Genomic DNA, 19,947 nt, shown 5'->3' on the forward strand with positions numbered 1-19,947 from the left:
TCACTGAAATGGTCGACCCAAACCAGAGGGAAAAACTCTTCTGATCTTACAAAAGCCTGTTGGTTCTTTGAATTATACTTAGGAAAGGGGAGAAGGAAAGGATTTTGGAGTGTGGAAAGACAGAAGAGAGAACTGCTGGACAAATGCAGTCTGATAAGAAAATGCAGATACCTGGATTAAACAATTGTAATCTGTCTTTAAAAATGAAAATGCAGTGGAATAGCAGAGAGGCGAGTATAGGAAAGAAGGAGCGTGCAAAACCCAACATTGAGGGTGGAGACTAGATAGAGAGCTTGTCCTCTCTGCTTCCTGCAGTGTGAGTGGCGGGTCCTTACTTGAGTTGTCCTCTTGTTGTCCTTGCACCCAGCTTTCCAGAGTTGGAATCACAGTAAACTGTCAAAGAGGCCGTTTCTACTGGTGAAGGAGTTTTTATTCTCACAAGCTGGGAGAGCCATTTTGGCCCCTGAATGTCACCGGGTTCTTTCCACATCCCATTCTCTTTACTAATTTCCACCGGTGTTTGCCTATGTTTTTCCTCCTGTGGGTGGTTTTCTCATTTCCAGCCTCTTCTGTCTGGTCCTCGGCCCTAGGATCTGTGTCCGGTATCTGTAACCCCCTGCTCTGAAACACTGAAAATAATATATTCACTTTATTTTTTGTTTTTTAAAAAAGATTTATTTATTTTAGACAGAGCTTGTGTGCATGTGGGGGAAGGGGCAGAGGCTGAGAGAGAGAGAATCCTCATGCAGACTCCCTGCAGAGGACAGAGCTGGATGTGGAGCTGGATCCCAGGACCCTGAGACCATGACCTGATAGAAATCAAGAGTCGATGGCTTAACCGACTGAGCCACCCAGGCGCCACTGGAAATAATATGTTCACTTATTGATTGATTCACTCAGCATTTATTGGGTACCTACTATGTTTACCAGGTGTCAGGGAAGGGCAAGAACATCAGGCAAGGTTCTTGCCCTGGAAGAGCTTATGGTTTAATTTAAAGGCACACATGCACCTAAACCACACAGTTGGAACAAGGTGGGAAGGTGCTGTAGAACGTGAGTGGCAGTGGGCTGACCGCTTGCAAACCTGAAGGGAGCAGCTGGGAGAGGGAAAGACCCAGAGGCTTGAGGGCTTTCTGTGAGCCTTGAGCTTCTGTCCGATGGTGACGTCATTATCCTGATGGTGGGATTTCCCGTGTCTGGCAGGGAATCCCTTTGCTGTCCAGGCACACTGCTTTGCTCTCGCATTTGTAGGAAATGCTACCCCTGTAGTCTGCTCCCTCTTTCCTTTGGAACTCAGTTTAAAATGGCCCCCTTCTTGAAGCCTTCTTGACTGGCCCCACCTTGGGGACAGGGCCTTGTGGCCTGATTTCAGGACGCGTGATGTTTCCTGTCTTTGTTCTCATTAAAAGCATTCATACATTTCAGTATAGCTTAATAGACACAGGTCTGAACTAAAACTAAGATGAGGGGCACCAGACTGGCTCAATCATTAGAGCATGCAACTCCTGATCTTAGGTCGGGGGTTCAAGCCCCATGTTGGGCATGGAGCCTACTGTATTTTTATTTTATTTTTTAAAGATTTATTTTTTTGAGGGGGGAGAGAGGGAGTGCATGAGAGGGGTGACGGACAGAGGGAGAAGAGAGAGGGGAAGCCGACTTCCCGCTGAGCACAGCGCAGGAAGCAGCTGGATCTCGTGAGACCCTGAGGTCACTACCTGAGCCAAAACCAACTGAGCCACCCAGGTGCTCCTTAAAAAACAAAACGAAACAAAACAAAACAAAACAAAACAGCAAAACAGGTGAATTGGAGGATAAATATGTATCTTTCATAGGAAAGCTCCATCTGATTAATTTCAGTTGCTTGCAGATAAATAATTTTGTAATGTTGTGGTTTGCAACTGTAAGGATAAAAAAAAACGGTCTAAGTTAAAACACTCAAGTCTTTAATGGTGTAGACTGGGGTGGTGTTCAGGTTCCAGGACATATTTTTCTCTTTATTTATATTTTTTACAATTTTTTGCCCCCCCTTTACATTTTTTCCTTTAAAAACATCTTGCAAAATTCTTGGGTTATAGAGGCTCTCTAGTGTATTTAAGTATTGGTTGTTGTCAGGAGATGGCAGATGTACAGATTATTAAAGTGAAATGTAAAGAATTGCCTCATTTGAAATTGAGATTAAGATTCTTAGAAATTATTAGCAAGATGAATCAATTTCTAGTTCTCCTTATCTTTTAGGAACAGGTCCTTTGTGTAAAATGAGATAGGCATGAACTTGGTATGTGTTTAATGGGATCCTGTGAGTCATAAAGTACATAGATCACCTGGATTCTTTTCTCTTGTCTGCCTTCCTACTTGCCTTTTAAAAGAAAGAGAATTCAGTGTTCAGATAAAAATGTGTTAAACTCTGATCATGTGCCCAGCATTGTAGCAAGCAGTAAGTGCTGGGGATATAGGGATAAGTTAGGATGGCGTTCATGCCTCAAGGAACTCATGTCCAGCGAAGCAGAAAGTCATGGAAACAATCATCAAAGCTTGTGTGGTGCGTGAAGGACACAATGTCTGTACTTTGCATCTGGGAGGGACAGAGTTCTGCTGTGGGTGGGGGTGTGTGGGCGGGTAGGGAAAGCTTCCTAAGACTTGTGACATTAAGCCACACTAAAGATAACCAAACTCTACCACAGTCTTATCACCCCGAAGACGGCCTCTAAAAGAGATCCCCAATAGAGCCATCCTTTATGGCTATTAAACGAAGGTCTCTTGTCCAGCTGGTCCTCATGGTAATTGAATCATTTCTAACAGGTATTATGAGTATATTGAACACTGTATGTTTAGGAATAGAAAAAGACAATCCCTGAAGCCCGATTAAAGCTGTATTTTTCAAATCAGCTTCAGCCGTTAGAACCAGAAGGCGCCAGGACCCACACAATCTAACCAGCTCCTGAGCTGAAGCCACAGGACGGTAGTTTGGCCAGCAGGCCGACTGCAGATCTCCTGGCTTCCAGTTGGTGCACAATCCACAGTGCTGAGCGGCCCCAGGCAACTTGTAGGGGCCTGGAAATCTGCTAAGAGGCATTATGGAGCTCTTCCCAGGAGGACAGGAAAAGCTATGGATTTTGTTGTGGGATAAACTATAATCTGGTGGGGGTGATTCAACTTTTCTGAACTCAGTTTTCTCTTCTTTAAAATGGGTATAAAAAATTCATATCAAATGGACTTGTTCTGCAGACTTTATGAGATAATATATGTAAAATGCCTGGGATATTACAGGGTTTAGGGTAGCAGCTTAGAGTTAATTAAAAAGAAGGACATCCTCATTCTCATTCCTGTGGGATCTTTTGCCATATATCAACTGTATAATCCCAGTGGGTTGATGAGATAGAGGAGATTTGGTAAAAATCTAGTCAAAGAAGCTTCTTGTTTAAGTTTTGTTGTTGTTTTTAAACAGGTATGGAATTTCTTCTACTTGTGGTTCTTGAATTTGTGTTATTTTCCACTGTGTCACTATAGTTTGACCTTTCGGTAGTTTAAACCAATTATCCTTCCTACTTTTCTTTTTATCGTATTTGTGTCACTTTAACATGTATTTTTTTTAAAGTTCTCAGATTCCTATATATATATATATATATATATGTATGTATGTATATGAAACATTAATGTACCGTGGTCCATTTCTCCACCAGTGCATTTGGTTCAAGCGTTAAAGTTAGTATTATGTTGCAAAGTGTTGCAATTCTTTCGAGGAATAAATCTCATCTGTTGCAGTTTATGTCACATTCAACACTCTTGAGTTTTTTTGTTTTGTTTTGTTTTGTTTTTTGTTTTTTAATAACTTACATTTTCTAATTGGCAATATTTCTCTAAAATGATTTATATTGTGGCATGACATTTTGCTTCCCCCTAAAGTAGAGCAAACCCTTGAAAGTCTAATTTTGAAAAGATCAACAAAAGAAGTGTATGGGAAACCATTTCCCTCTGTGGTGAGGAAAGCATTTTTGCATTTTATTCATTGCCGATTCCTTAGAAAAGAATTACACTTTTCTTTTCCTGATTTCTGACACCACATATTTCTGTATGTGGTCCGTAGTGGTGACCTCACTAGGGTTGTAGCCCCCAAAAACTAGGTAGGTCTCATTAGTAAGTCCATACTGGATTTGAAATTTCACATGATTGCACCCATTTTAAAAGTCACATTACTAACAATATTCCCACTTATTCTCTCTCATCCCATGCCTGGGCTTTAAGCTTTTCAGATGGACAGGCCAGTTATGCTAACCTGCCTTTCAAAGAGTCACATGTGATAGAGAACACATTCCCCAAATTCAGGCTGTGTCATCAGGTCTTTTTGTTTTCTTTGGTGGGCACATTCTTTTAGATGACACTTATGTGAAGAACAAGAGCAAGGATGATTCCGTTCTAGAGACCTGCTGTGCAACATTGTACCCGTATTAACAATACCATGTTGTACATTTAAAAATGTGTTGTGGGTAGCTATCATGTTAAGTAGTTCATACCACAATTTTAAAAAGAAAAAGAACAAAGACTCTTTTAACATTTACCACTGTGGAATCTAAATTCGTTTTAGGTTTGCTTTTTGGAGTTTGTTTTTATTTTTTGCTTTTTGGGGGGGACCAAAATAGTCTTTCATTCAACCACACAAGTCCTTTCCTTTGTTTTGGAGTGTGGAGATTAAAGCCATCCTCTTGGAGATCCTTCAGGTGAAGAGAAAAATCTGAAATTGCTCTTGGAGGAGTTGCTACAAACCCACACAAGGAAAAAATAAAACTTACGTTCCTTGAAAAGGCAAATATTAAGTCTCCTTGAAATTTGGAGGTATTGACAGAAGACTGGCTCTTTGTTCATAAGAATCACTCATTTCCCTAAGTGATTTGGGATTATTCCCAGCAATTCTACTTGGCTGTTGAAGGGATATTCAGAGGGCAGGAAGCACTGCTTTGCCAACAGCCTTGTCTCCACCAATAAATAGGCTGTGATGGGGCTGATGCTTATGAGAGTGTCTTATTCCATTTGTGGACCTAACTTCAAGCAACAAACATGTTTGACGTGTCCATCACAAGCTTAGGTGTTGGGACAGATACAAAGCAAAAGAAACCATGGCCCTGGACCCAAGATGTACGTTAATCATTGAACACTGTTCTTGGTACAATTGGGAACCAGAGGATACTTAATCAGGCTCAGGGAGTTTAAAATCTAATTGGCAAATCATTCAGGGCCCTATTTTTTAGATTGATTTTTCAAGTGACAGAAAATAAACTCGGGCTGGGTTAATCAAGAATGGAACTTACTGACCCATGTATCCAAAAATTCAGACATAGTTTGGGCTAGAGACTCACAGATAAGTTTACCACTACCTGGTTCTTTCTATTTATCTTGGCTCTACCATATGGCAGCAAGATGGCCCCACTGCCCCAGCTCTACTTTCATCATTGAGTCCAGCAGGAAAATGTCTCTTCCCCTAATGGTTTGAATAAAAGTCTTGGACCATATTGGGTCATGTGTTTGTTCCTAAAGCAATGGAAAGTGATTATTTCTTAAGAAAGGCACAGTTGGGGCGCCTGGGTGGCTCAGTTGGTTGGGCGACTGCCTTCTGCTCAGGTCATGATCCTGGAGTCCTGGGATCGAGTCCCGCATCGGGCTCCCCGCTCAGCGGGGAGTCTGCTTCTCCCTCTGGCCCTCTTCCCTCTCGTGCTCTCTGTCTCTCATTCTCTCTCTCTCAAATAAAATCTTTAAAAAAAAAAAAAAAAAAGAAAGGCACAGTTGACATGTTCCATGTCTGGAGCTGGGCTCAGAATCAGAGAGGGGCTGGTTTCCCAGGTAGGAACACAGGACACTGTTACCAGAAGGAGCTGAATAGAAGCCAAGCAGCAAGAGCAACGGGTGTGTCCATTACAGGAAGACAGGACCAATCCAAGAGAAAAAAAAAATCTCCATTAAATGATTGGTGATTATATAATTATTTCATTGAATGAGCCGTTGGAGTCGAGAGGACCTAAGTGAGGGCTGGAGTGGCTGGGGCATTAAAGCTTCATAGAGCGGATGGATGTGAACTTGGCCCTTCAGGATGAGTACGATTCTTGGTTTGATTCTCCCAAGATGCTAATGAGGCTGATGGCAGTGATGCTAATGTTGTCCGAATTGATGGTGTCCATTCCTTTGTTAGTCTCTCATGGAAGAAGGATCCAACAACACATAAAAGATGTAGCCCTTAACCTGATACGGGAATCAAAAAATTAAACTTTGTACCTGAACCAATCATGGAGGTAATGAAACACTGAGGAGTGGTTCAAAAACATTAAAAAAAAAAAAGACGAATCACAGTAGAGACACGTTAGAGTATTTTCTAGCCATGTAATCATGTTTGCAGTTCAATAGTTATTGAGCGCCTCCTCGTGAAAATATTTTGAAGAATTCTTAAATGAGAAAAACTAGGCTGCAGTATGGTTTACTGTATGAGCTCAGTCATCTGCAAACTACTTGGAACCTAAAAGCCTAGAAAGAAATACATCAAAATGATAACGTGGTTGCCTCTGTTCTCTAGGCTTACCTTTATTTTCAAAACAAATAAAAAAGACCACACAGCTGTGCACCGGCTCAATCAAGAGACAGCGTTTGAAACATGAGGCATCAGACTTCTGCAGAGGCAGAACACAAGTTACCACAGTTCCGAGAGTCAGAAGAGGCGGACAGTGGGGTCAGCCCTTCCAACGACTACAGCCCAGAAGACACCGCCCATGTCTATAGGCACAGGAATAGTGATAACAGAACTTTGTACCGCCTGCACCCTTCCAGTCTAATTCCAGTGCTAAATTTGTTTCAGGTGTGCAATATAGTGATTCACTTCCAAATATTATTCTGTGCTCATCAAGAGAAGTGTACCCTTAATCCCATTCACCTGTTTCACCCATTCCCTCCTACCCCCCACCTCCCTTCTGGCAACCATCCGTTTGTTCTCTATAGTTAAGAGTCTGTTCTTCGGTTTGTCTCTTTTTCTCCTTTGCTTGTTTGTTTTGCTTCTTAAATTCCACATATGAGTAAAATCATATGGTATTTGTCTTTCTCTGACTGGCTTATTTCACTTTGCATATTACTCTCTAGCTCCATCCATGCCATTGCAAAGGGCAAGATTTCATTCTTTTTCATAACCAAATAATATTCCATTGTGTGTGTGTGTGTGTGTATACACACACACACACACACACACACACACACACACACACACACACACACATATATATACACACATCATGTCTTCTTTATCCATTCATCTATTGGTAGATACTTAGGTAGCTTCCTTAACTTGGCTATTACAAATAATGCTGCAACAAACAGAGGGTGCACATATCCCTTCAAATTAATGTTTTCATATTCTTTGGGTAAATATCCAGTAGTGCTGCCCATTGGTTTAAAAACTTATCTTTCCTTAAACATCTACGGAACCCTCCCTCCTTGGTGTTAGGCCAAATTGTATTTTTCCATTACTCCAGGACCTCCATCAGCCTGTCCTATGAGCACCCCATCTCCCGCCACCTCCTGTGAGGTACTATTTCCTTGGTCCATGAATTTCTTTCTCCTGCATTTCCTTGGGCAGAGCTCCAGGCCTACACTTGCCATTGTCTTCCTCTTTGCCTTTAACTTGAAATTTCACAGGCAAACCTTTCATAGTTTTCAAAGGACTCTACATGTCTCATTTGATACCTTGTGCTGTACCCGAATGGTATTAAAATCCCTGTTTCAAAGTGTGACAAGAGGCTCGGAGGGTTTAACCTGCCTGGAATTACATAACCAGGTCTCGTGGCTCCAGATCAGGACCCTCCTTATGGTGCCTCTTGCTGCAAACTTTTAGGAGTGTTGACCCTCCCCAGCAGTAGGACCAGACCCTCTGTTGGGAATTACATGGTTGACCATCCTTGCATCTCTTTAAAACTTACCTTTCTTTGAAGACTCTGCGTCTCAGAGACAACTAAACTAGTACTGTTTCATCTAGTTAACGACCTACCCTCCCACCACCTTTAGATTCTGAAATCACTAGCCCATGTCTGGAACGCCTTTCTCAGGTCGGGTTGTTAATGGGATCCTCCGGTTTGTAATTTTTCATCCTTCGGTTTGAATCACTTGTCCACTATTAAATATCTCTGTGTCTACCCACCCCCCTCCCATACACTGTAAGTTTGGGGAAAGTAAGAACTGTGTTTCCATTTTCTTAGTAGTTGATTTTTCTCCTAGGAGAAGTTCAATAAGTGCTGAGTGACCACCCGACCGACTGACCTTGAGGAAATAAAATAATTCATCCTTCAGGACCGTTTTCATAGCATTTCTGGAAATAATCATGATATTAAATTTTCCTGAAAAATTTACTGAAACATCTGTTTTCCAAAATGAAATTGGAAATCTGAATGGCCTTGGGCATCTGTACCCAGCAGAAAGTCATTTACCATCCGGAATCCCTCACTGGGGTTTCCTTTCTTCTGCCTTATTAAACCCATGCCCTGTAGCAAGCAGACACGTTGCTGCGCTCACCCAGAACCCACCCTTTACAAAATCTGTGGTCACTGCAGAGGGTACAGCTGTTTCGTTTTGGCATTACTACTGACCTACAGATTGTCCGTTATTCAGATTGCAGACCTTTACCAGAGCCTCCACTAACTTCCAGGGTGTCGGATTGATAGAGCAAATAAGGAAGTCTCAGCATGATTCTTCAAGCCCACCGAGGAGGTGTCCACTGTGCTGTGCAGATTTACCCCCAGCAGCTCTTTAACCACCAGGTTCTAAGCAGCTTATGGGCAGGAACTCTCTTCCTCTTCTGTTTGTCTCACGGCCAGTACGCCGTGTGTGTCTGCTCAGTCAAGGCGGTAAGAGACAGATGAAAATGGGTGGATGGAACCTGTTAACCTGCCCAAGCTCTACAGTTCACTTCCCCAGTGAAACTGGCCTGTGCAGAGGAGACAAAAAGAATTGGAAGTTTGAGAGTGAATTTTTTCATCAGCATGGCTCAAGAGTCTCAGGGGATCCCTCAATATGCCAGGGTGGGGAGAACAGGGTAGGAAGTAGCTCTGCTTTGCAGAACATAATCTGCCTGCCTGCATTTCCTTTTCTCCCACCCCCCCTCCCCCATATCTGAGGCAAGAGGGGAGGCCTTTCCTCCTTTTCCATTCATTCTTCCTTATCTGTTCTTTACAATTGTATTTTCCTTCTCAGAGCTGTCCTTGGAGTGGCCCTGAACTTAACTGACTGGTTCCTACCCTCAGGGATGGTCCTTTCTCATAAACATTTCAAAGACCCTCAGTATTGATGTAGAACAAGGAGTAGCATTTTTAATCGAGAATTATTTGTATGTTGTTTGTGGAACAAATACCAATTTCCATTCTCTGTGTTGCATATACTAAGTACAACTGAGTTATAAGACTGAATTTATCACACAGTGGAAGGCTTCTTTAGTTTTTAGTTTAATGCATGTTTGATGATCTCAAAAGCAAATGTAACCTTCAACTCAAAATAATATGCTTGATGACTTTCACCATAGATATTTAAGCTGATTTGAATTCTTTCTTACATAAAATATAACCACAGTGTTGATAACTCTGAAGACATTGCTTTGCAAAAGGAATCACCCCACAAAATATCCCAGTTCAGTGGTCTGTAAGACTAAAGTGCATGGTTAAAAATGGTCATGTGTGTAGTTTAGAAACTCGTTTATGAATATTAAGTGGTCACTCAACCCGTATGGAGCACTGTCTGAGTCAGGGTTCAATTACAGAACACAGAAGCTCCTGAAGCTGGTACAGATAATAAGGAATTAAATGTATTAGTGGGTGTTCATAGTGACTCAAAGCGTCTTTCCGGAATGCTGAAGAGGCAGCGTCAGGTTGAGCTGGAGGGTAGGACTGATTTTCCCTCTTGGTGGCTACTGGCAAGGAAGTTTGAGAAATGTAATTTTTATTTTATTTTATTTTAATTTATTTTAATTCGTTCATTCATGAATACGGAATGCTTCACGAATTTGCGTGTCATCCTTGTGCGGGGGGCCATGCTAATCTCTGTATGAGAAACGTGATCTTTCGCCTCCAACCTCACCAGTACAGGACCCCACAGAAGGGAGGCGCAGACGGGGAATGGGTGCTCGCCAGGGCACGTGCTTTGTTGTGCCTTTACAGGCCCCCCGGGGTGACTGCTCTCGTGGCCTGTTGGCGGGGGAGCGGCACTAAAGCCATGGCACAGGTAGCCATGCCGTCCATCGTGATGAGCCTGGAAAGGACAGGTACACGATGCGTAGAGGCCAACAACAAGGGGACTTAATCCAAACTGGAGATGGGGGTGGGTGCTAGAAAGGCCTGTCAGGAAAAAGCATTTACGCCGAGGGCAGAGGTGAGTTTGCCGGGGCAGCAGGAAGTGGAGTGGGAAAGAGAACCCCAGGTGGAGGAAGTCTGAGTGAGGCCTGAAGCTCATTGGAACAAGGAGAGAAGGCGGGTGTGAGCGAGCGAGAGGTGAGTTGGGTAGGGTCTGGTCCGGCAGGGCTGTGAAGTAAAGGATTTTTTTTCCTAAAAGCGATCAGAAGCAATCCTTTGAGTATGAGAGTGATTAGTGGGTGAGTGTTTTCACACCATCCCAGCAGCCACAGTTGGGAGAGTGGCTTGGAGGAAGGAAGGAGAGAAAGCCAGGAGACCAGTTAAGAGCCAGTGTGGGAGACAGGGTGGGGGGTTGGGGGAACCCGCATGCCCACGCACATGGTACCAGTGGCCCTGGAGAGAAACCAGAGACCTGCACGCAGATCTAGGATGTAGACTGTCCAGGACCTAGGGAGTGATTGGGTGTGGGGAGTGAGAGAAAGAATAAAATTCCCAGGTTTCAGGCATAATTAACTGGGCAGTGAGTGCTTCTGAGCCATCTACGTGGAGATGTCAAGAAAGCGACAGGGAACAGAGGTTTGGAGCTCAGAGGGAAGGCGTGAGTTGGGCTGTGGAACCCTGTGATGTGGGGGAAGACGTGGGGTGAGAGGGCCCGAGCCCTCCACCATGGACATGTAGATGTCTCTAGAGCAGGAGAAGCCAGGAGAGGGTAGAAAAACAAATTCAAGTAAAATCCGTGTATTTCCCCAAAAGAGGAAACTCACCATCAGGTTCAAAGGGGAATATTTTTATTTTTGAAAATAGACCACTTCTAAAAACTGTAGAGATTGGTTCATGTGTCCAGTTCTGCTAATAGCTAGACCATGCCTGGAAAAGTTTATTTAAAATAAAGAATGAATTTATTACTGTTATATTAACTGACATACCATGACATACCATGAGTGATACCTACATGAGAAACTGTACTTTTGGACCAAATCCAGATTATTAACAAAATCTAGCTAAAATATGACCTCACATTTATCTAGTGATGGACAGGCCACTCCAAAATATGCCACTTTTGCATCTGATTTTGCATCAAAATTACTTAAGAGACAGCCCCTGCAAGAAGGACACTCTGCCCCTCTGAAAGCAGAAAATGAATTCTCCATGGGAAGGGTATCCTTCCTATACCTGGAGGGTAAAAGGAGAAGGCATCCTTATGGCCAGAGATGGGGAATTCAGGGCTGAGAAGGCTGTATAAACAAATCCTGTTACTTCTTCATTAATTCGTTATCCCAAGACCAAGACCCTTTGCCAAATCTTCACAAATAATTCTCTGTCTAAAAGGTGTAAAAGCTGCCTGCTTTGATCCCTCCTTTGAGTCTCATATTTCTGTGAGCTCCCATATGTACAAAATTACATTTTTTTTCCTCCTGTTAATCTGTCTCATGTCAATTTAATTATTAGGCCAGCCAAAGAACCTAGAGGGGAAGAGGGGAAAGCTTTCCTCCCCTACAGTGGTGCATCGATATTGCACGGTGAGGTACGCAGGGCACAGGTTCCAATTTCTGTTGTAGTCGGGGGAACTGAGGCTAAAAAAGAGTAGGTGACCCGGCAGCAGAACAGTTCCATCCACGAGCAAATCCCTCCGATGGCTCTTCAGATCATTCGTCACCTGAGAAGTCCCCGAGGGAGTGGGGAATAGGGCAGGCCACTTTGGATGGGGGGAAAGTTTGGGGCCAGTGTGATAGCATGCTAGTTGACAAATGTTTATTAAGCCAAATCCCATGGATGGATCCTGGGGTGAAAAATGAGCCTCTGTCCCCACAGAGTTTATAGACAAATGAGGCTGGGGGATGAAAAGGAACAGATAACAAATAACCAGGCTGCGGGCACCCCTGCTGGGCTGTGGCAGATGCAGGGGACCTTGTATGATCAGGTGGGAGAGGAGGGCGTTATGAATGGTGGTAGCATTAAGGAAAGAGAAAAGACCTAAGGCTGGTGGTGATTTGCTGGAGAAATCAGTCTACTTCAGCGTGTTTGTCTAGGGCCAGTCTTCCTTCCTGCACTGTGTTAGTGGCCAAGGGGTCTGCGGTGGTCACGTTTTGTTCCTCCTACCTGGTTAATTTGTTCTGTTGTGTAGCGGTGGACCTGTCCCTGGCGTGATGCTCGGGTACACGTTCATACCCTGGAGGTGAGCAGGTCAGTGTGCTTAGGTTAAGCCTTGGCCCCCACGTACATTCTTTATGTCCCATTCCCACGCTTTCAAGATTGCGTGCTGCGTCACCTTCCATCCATGTTATCAACTCCGGGAGGACAAGGGGCGGGTTTCCTTCTAATGCAGGGGCCAGGCACAGTGCCCCGTACCAGACGCAACACGGTACTCGGGTAGAAAAGAAATGTCAGTTGGGTGAGTGTTTTGGCTCAGGGTGTGCTCTTAACATTCAACAGGGACTCCTGTCACTCTGCCCTTCTTACGTGGATGATGATTTATTTGATAGCCAATTTAATGTTTTAGAAATGGGAACTTCATAACTTCTTTTTTTTTTTAATAAAACAATTATAGCCCAAGGAGGAAGAAACTTAAGAGACATTATTATAGACCCATCTGATAGTGAGATACAGGAAAATGTTAAATTATTCATAAGTTGCTTGATAGCTGGTGAATAAATGCATGATGGGACGTTTAAAATTTGGCAACGCCTTCCAGAGACTCCATTAAACAAATGCATGCCCCATCGTACATCTGCAAGAATTTCTGGAGAAATTCTTTTTCTGAAAAATTGAGTGACATATAGCTAAACTCCAATTAGAACTATAAATGGAAATATATTGCAATGCCTAGAACAAGTGACTTATTTTTATAGGGGCCTTCTGACTTGTAACAATGAGATTCTGAGGGAAGTTAGATGATAATTTTTCACGGCCAGATATTGGTCTCCAGAATGTGCTTACTGCTCCCAAGCAAATGTCTTTGGGCTATGTTCTGAGGATCACAAACATCTCTGTGCTTTTCAGTTTCAGGAATGTGTATAGTCTCCAGTCTTTATTGGGCAGATCGATCCCCCAAAGACATTGTGGTCTGGCAAAGCCACTTCTTGCTCGTTAGGCTTGGGATATGTTTTAAATAGTTACATTCAGTTATATTTGTTGCCTTGAAGCGTGTGAAGAAAACACTCTTGTTTGAGACCACAAGAGCAAGGGGATTTTTTTCTTTTTTTAATATTTGATTGCGGTAAATCAGTTTCCTGTTCTTCCTGGAGATAAGCTACATAAAAAAAAAAGTGTTTCAGGGTCCCCTCTTAGAAGAGTCAGGGATGTTGGAAATTACAGGACAGAGTCAAATATTAATGATTGTTTTTCAGTCTGAGGGAGAATACTTAGAAGAGGCAGAAAGCTCATTGTCTGGAACAAGTGGTTCAAGATTTTCAAAGACATTCATAAAAATTTGAATAAGTGGAATAATGAAAAGAAGCTGTTCCAGGGAAGAAATTTCCTTGACATTACTTTTCCTCTTCTTTGATACAGTAATAACCCGAGGGCCAAGGGAATGCCGGCTAACCGAGCATTAACAGAATGTGTTACGCAGCTTTGTCCCTCATTTTAAAGGAGTGCTAGTTTTTTTTTGTCTGAATATTTTCTATACATAATAACTCATTTAGTACCTTTTTTTTTTAATTTAGTGTATTTTAAGATACAACCTTGCAGAAAGAAAGAGAAAACTAGACATATAAACACACTGAATGATCTGTTAAATGTCGTCCGGGAGAGGCCCAGAGACTAGAAGGAAGATCAGTCAGGCCTGGAATAACCCAAATAACCCAGGCGGGCCCGGAGGAGGGAAGAGACCCCATCTGAACAGCCTTGCGGGATGGGCCGACGTCCGACAGGACTCAGGAGGGTTCTTCGATAAGGGAGGCTCACAGTGAGGAAAGGTAGGGCTTGAGGTGTTCTCCTCGATATTTTATGTTTATCTTCTAAATGCTTTTCTTGAAACATAGTTCTCTCTTTTCACGCATTGTTTTTGTTTTGTTGTTCTCAGCCCTCTGCTTCCAGGCTGAGGCCGAATTCTCCCGCCACTCACTGGAGATTTTACTGCATGGAATCCCAGAGGGTCACTTTGCATCTACTTGTTGTCAGTAGCATATTTTCATTGGGTCGCTTACTGTGGCTTCATTTGCCAGCTTCCTCAGTGGCCCCAATGTGCACAAAGTCTCCAGTCTTGTCCTCTGCAACCTCTCAGGGGCAGTTCCTGTTTCTTGGAGCAAAGATGACACGACTGGTTGTGGGGAGAGGCGTTCCCGGCCAAACATCGCACCGGCCACTTGTTTCCTCCCGTTCAGTTGAAGGCACACGGTTGAAGGGATTATTGTCAGTTTTTGGTATGTTGGTATCTTTCTCATTGTGTGGACAAGTTGGGTCTCAGGTGGGGTTGGAGGTGGGGCACTGCCACCACCGAATCCCAGGAGCGTGTGTTCATCTCCAGCTCATGCATCCTGGTGCTTCTTACATTTTCTTATCTGTGTATCTGCGTCTCCCTCCATCCCAGAATCCTTTCACAAAATAATGACACATCTACTAGAAGACAAAGCAGGAACAACACGCATGCGCGCGCGCACACACACACACACACACACACACACACACACACACACACACACGCCACACAGTATTTAGATACCGAATTATCTGGAAAGACTTAGAAGGTGATTTTCCTTCTCTGTGGCATGCTACTGAATGGCATGTGGGCAAACACGCACCCTCTTAATAGGCTTCTTACAGCTCAGGAACAATGACAGGAGTAATGATAATAGGAGTTACGAGGTCTCATTTTTCCTATTCTGCTTTTGCCTGAGAGCATTAAAGCGTCTTTCAGAAAGTGGGTTTCAATCCTTGTGTGAAAAAACTTTGTAGTGTAAGTAAACAATATTGTTTATTTTAGGGAGAGAAAACATCTGTGGGTCAGCTGAGTTGATAGGCTAGTCAGCTTTCATCCTGTTTTTCTTTCCTTCCTTCCTTTTTCTTTCTTTCTTTCTTTCTTTCTTTTTCTTTCTTTCTTTCTTTCTTTCTTTTTTCTTTCTTTCTTTTTCTTTCTTTCTTTCTTTCTCTTTCTTTTTCGTTCTTTCTTTCTTTCTCTTTCTTTCTTTCTTTCTTTCTTTCTTTCTTTCTCTCTCTCTCTCTCTCTTTCTTTTCTTTTCTTTTCTGTCTTTCTTTCTTCCTGCTGATCCTCTTCTGTAAGAAGAGTAGGAGCTCTTCTCATTCTAGGTACATAGAAGGCAGTAATTAGAGAAAAGAATGTATCAGCCGACTTACCTCGAGAATGATCTAACTAGATAATCTTCGACTTTCTTGACTAAGTGTGTTTAACATTTTACTTAAGTGCTAACTCGCATCTGCAGGTGGGAATGAAGAGAACGTGCTTCTTCCTCCCTGGAGATTCTAGGAGCCCCACTGTGGCTACTGACCCCGGCTTAGGTTCAAAAAGAGAAGAAACAGTGCCCCTCCTAAATTAGAAATTCAGTGTGTATCGTGTAGCTTTTACTCTCTGATAAACAGATGGCATTCCAAACAATTACTCTCAACAGAAGTAAGGGTGGTCTTGATTTGTTGCCATCCAAATGGATCTGCGTCCTGTCTCTCAGAGCCCAAGACCCTTTGTAAGAAAAGTAGGTGTACTTAAACCCCCCATCTATGAGATGACTACAAGATACCTAGAAGCAAAACTGAAGCAAAATGCGAGTTGTTAACACTCATTTGAGTTGTTTTGTGGGAGGTGGAAGAATAAAAACTCAGTGTCAGGCTATCTGAATTATTTTCAGAGTAAGAATAGTCAAAAATCCAAGAAAATTTTATTCTTCCCTCTCCTTGGCTCTTTCTACAGCTGCATGTGGGGACAAGTACATCACATCTCCAGAAGTGGGTCCTTCTTGACTAAAGAGCCAGCCTGCAGAAAACAGTAGTTTTTTCTTTCTTATACCTACCAGAAAATTGGCCATCAAAGGTAGTTCTATTTGTTGATGTGTTGTGCACTGCCAGGATTATTGGTTTTCCCAGGGAAGCTGATCATGAGGAGTGTTTTACTTGGGTTAATTATGTTATTAAGTATTATACCCCATTCCAGGTGAGCAGAAAGAGGCTCTTTGTCTTCAGGACACTAAGGTGCCTTCTGGGGCCAAACCCTACAGCGTGGTGGGAGCCAGGGCTCCGGACGCTGCCAGGACCTCTCTGTTTCTCATCTGTGCTGCTGTCAGCACCTCTCCCTCCTTGTGGCCAAGTCGGGAGGATCTGACTGCCTCGCTTCTTTATACCTCGCCATTGAGCCATGTGGAGAGGCCAGCGTGAAGGCCCCAAGTCCAGCCCTGGAAAGAAGACTCTGCCCGTGCTTAGGGCTGCGGTCGGCAGTTATGGTGAGGAGTAGGGTCCTCTGATGGCCAGAGAACAGGGTCACAGTTGGTAGAGTCCTTACTCCTGTGCTAAAAGTTATGGGGGGGGTGTGATGTGGGTGGTGAGCTGGGCATTCAAAAGAGAGGGTTGAGTATGTACTAGATGAGTAAATGTGAGGTTTCTTGAAAACCAGAATTCACTTCTTATGTCAAAGTCAGCACCTTAATGTAATCTACTGAGGATCCATTTTTTGAGACAGACTCTGGTCTATAGATTTGTAGTGAAGAGTGTGGCCTTGGGAGGCTCAGGATCATTTCCCATGGGCTGTGGGTAAATGCAGTGACCTCTGCTGGGTAGTCAGAACTCTGGGGTCTTAACCACCTTCTCCATGAATGCCCTGGGGCCTCAGTTTCTTCTTTTTATAAAATGAGGGGGCTAGATAAGGTGGTCTGCAGAGTGCCCTCCAAGTCTAAAACTGCTGTCTGCAGCATCATTTGTCAGAGCATATAATAAATTTACCATAAGACTAATGATGATAAATATTAAAAACACTGCTGCTTTCAGCATATATTGCATTCCTTTATTTGATGAGACTCGATTATATAAGATAGAGTCATTAAGATGTTTTCAAAATAGAATATGAATAAAATTATATATATATATTTTTTCCCCCCAAATCTTCTTTCTGGTTTTTAGAACTGTGTGTTGATTTTTTGCTTGATAATTTTCCCTTGGATCTCATTAGGCTGCACATCCTTGCTATATGTTTATATAGAACATTCGATATTGTCCTCTTTCATGTAACTACAACTGCTTCTCTATTTCCACTTTGCACTAGGGCATACAAAACTGAGCCATGTTTAAGCAACTTAGTGTCATTCACTGGAGTCTAGATTCCATTATCCCACAGGATGAGAAGAAGGTGAATAAATTGGATCTACCAAGAAGCCTGAATATTAGGATGTGCCCATAATTGTCTTTTTCAGCAAAACCCCATGAAGGGGGCAGGCAAATCCCCGAGGTGGTTGCCAAGGTCGCTGGGAGCACTGCCTTATTACATACACAGCATCAGCATAATCCGCTCACGGGTCCTTTGTCCTTCGAACAGGTTCTGCAGTTCCTTAACTACCGTCATGTCAGTCCTGAGAAAAAGACTTCAGGTCGGTAAACAAGATGACACTTCTATAGGATGGATCTCCTCTCTCATTTCGCCTTGCCCCACCCCATCACTGGGGGAGCTCCTGTGTGCGTAGAAAGAGCACTTGCTTGTTGACAAGATTTCTTTTGGTTCTAAAATACCTGGTGCTACCAAGGGAGACACTGAGGAGTGAATTTCCCTGATGCAATACTGTCATCATCATTCCATAATTTATGAGTCCCTGTTGTCTTAAGCCAAACACTTTCTTTCAATATTCTAGAACTAATAAGAAATCCAGTGAGCTTCATGTAAAGGATTGTGTTTTAATAAAAGTGGTAATTCAAAACACCTGTTTAACTCATGGCTTTCAATTCTAATCAAAGCTCTGTTAATCCTTTGCTTGGGACAGCCTGCTTTTTCTTTTTCTTTTTCTTAAAAAAAAAAAAAAAGACAACACACCCATTTGATTGAAATTTGAATCTTCTTGGTGAAACTGCCAGTTTTAATTAAGTTCGAAAATTGAAATACAGCTGGAAATTGGATGAAATTCAGCGTAGTGATTTCCTTCACGTGTTCTGCGTGTTCTGAAGAAGGCACTGTGAATTTGTGCAGATGAAGACATTACATGACTAATCGTTTCTGCTTCGATGAATTAAATACAACTTTTTAGTTTTATTGGTGTTCATGAAAATCCTTTTATGCTTATTGAAGGGAAGAGATCACTGAAAAGACGTTCAATTTTAAGCTATGGCTACTTCTTAGCTGTAGTGAACAGTCTGCCCAGGGGTCTCACTTAGGAAAATTGGGGATGTGAAAAATTGTACTCTAATTTTAAAGAAATTTTAGGGTTGGGTATTGTCCTGTGATGGTGCACACTCTGTGTTCTTGCCTATTTATATTCTTGGGTCTATTATCCACTCTTTTCCTGCTGCTTATTTCCAAGTCAGTTGGACCTGAAAAACAGTTGGGGATATACATACCTTTTTTTGGCTTGTTTGTTTTAGAAAGCTCTTAAATCTGATTCTGGAATGGAGAAATTAAGAGAAATACATTTATTTTGTGTCTCTCAATTAATTAAAATGTTAATTCTTTTTAAACTTCCTTTGATTTCTCTCAAGTGTAAAGTAAACAAGAGTCACGGAGGGTGTTTTTGGTAAGCTGAGCTGTGGTTTCTCCTTTTGGTTTGCTTGCTTTTTAACAGTCGACAATTACCTAAATGTGACTCAGGTATTCCTTCTTGGCCTCAGTGGATTATCTGTTATCGACTAATTTACATGCTCTACATTTTTTCTCTGATGTCTTTGATTTGGTGAGTGCCCTGTATTGAGTATTTTCCCCCTCTCCTGACCACAGGTTTGACCATGACTAATTGTTTTTCCTATCAGTATAATCAAATCAGTTTGGTTTTGCTGCCATCAGTTGACGGTATGAGCTAGTGGTTTTGGCTTTGGCCTCGAGAATATTCATTCACCTCCCAGCTTAACTATCCTGTTAGCCGCAGCGTTCATTCATTCATTCATTCATTCATGAGCAAGCCTTCACGAGTGGGGATGGGGCAGTGGGGGGAGAGAAAGAGAGAGAGAGAGAATCTCAGGCAGACTCTGTGCTGAGTGCGGAGCCCCATCAGGGCTCAGTCTCACAAACCTGAGGTCATGACCTGAGCCGAAATCAAGAGTCAGGAGCTCAACCGACTGAGCCACCCTGGCACCCCAGCTTTTATTTATTTTTAAACAAATGCTGGAGATCTGTGACTTTAAAATATGGATACTTACAAGAAAGAGTCTTACTTGGGTGTACTACTTAGAATCTTTTAGAAAAACAGTAATAGATACCCCAAGGCACCTTGGGAGAGGTGAAGACCTTCTTCACTGAACTTCAAGGTCCTACAGAATTCCTCTAAAACAAAAGCCAAAAGAGTGTGTCAGAGAATTTCTTGTGATTGGACTTAGAATAACAGTAGAAGAGTCATTTTTTCCCTTTCCCTTTAAAAATTGATCCTTGGCCCCTGGGGGAATGAATAGTAATAGACCGTTTCTACTTATTTTGGAAAATGTTTAGATGGGATCAAGAGACAGCAGAAAA

At 42.6% G+C, this 19,947-nt stretch overlaps 1 protein-coding gene and 1 long non-coding RNA gene across 6 annotated transcripts in view; both read left to right on the plus strand.

Annotated features, from left to right (window-relative positions):
- PIP4K2A (phosphatidylinositol-5-phosphate 4-kinase type 2 alpha) overlaps positions 1–19,947 on the plus strand; it is a 173,293-nt gene that overhangs the window by 52,678 nt on the left and 100,668 nt on the right. The window lies entirely within an intron of this gene.
- Positions 14,038–16,707, plus strand: LOC113921687. The gene is made up of 3 exons (XR_003519762.1): positions 14,038–14,278; positions 14,386–14,725; positions 16,225–16,707. It is a non-coding gene; the product is annotated as an uncharacterized LOC113921687 (long non-coding RNA).

Source organism: Zalophus californianus, chromosome 9 (assembly GCF_009762305.2).
Source record: "Zalophus californianus isolate mZalCal1 chromosome 9, mZalCal1.pri.v2, whole genome shotgun sequence".
NCBI classification, from domain to species: domain Eukaryota; kingdom Metazoa; phylum Chordata; class Mammalia; order Carnivora; family Otariidae; genus Zalophus; species Zalophus californianus.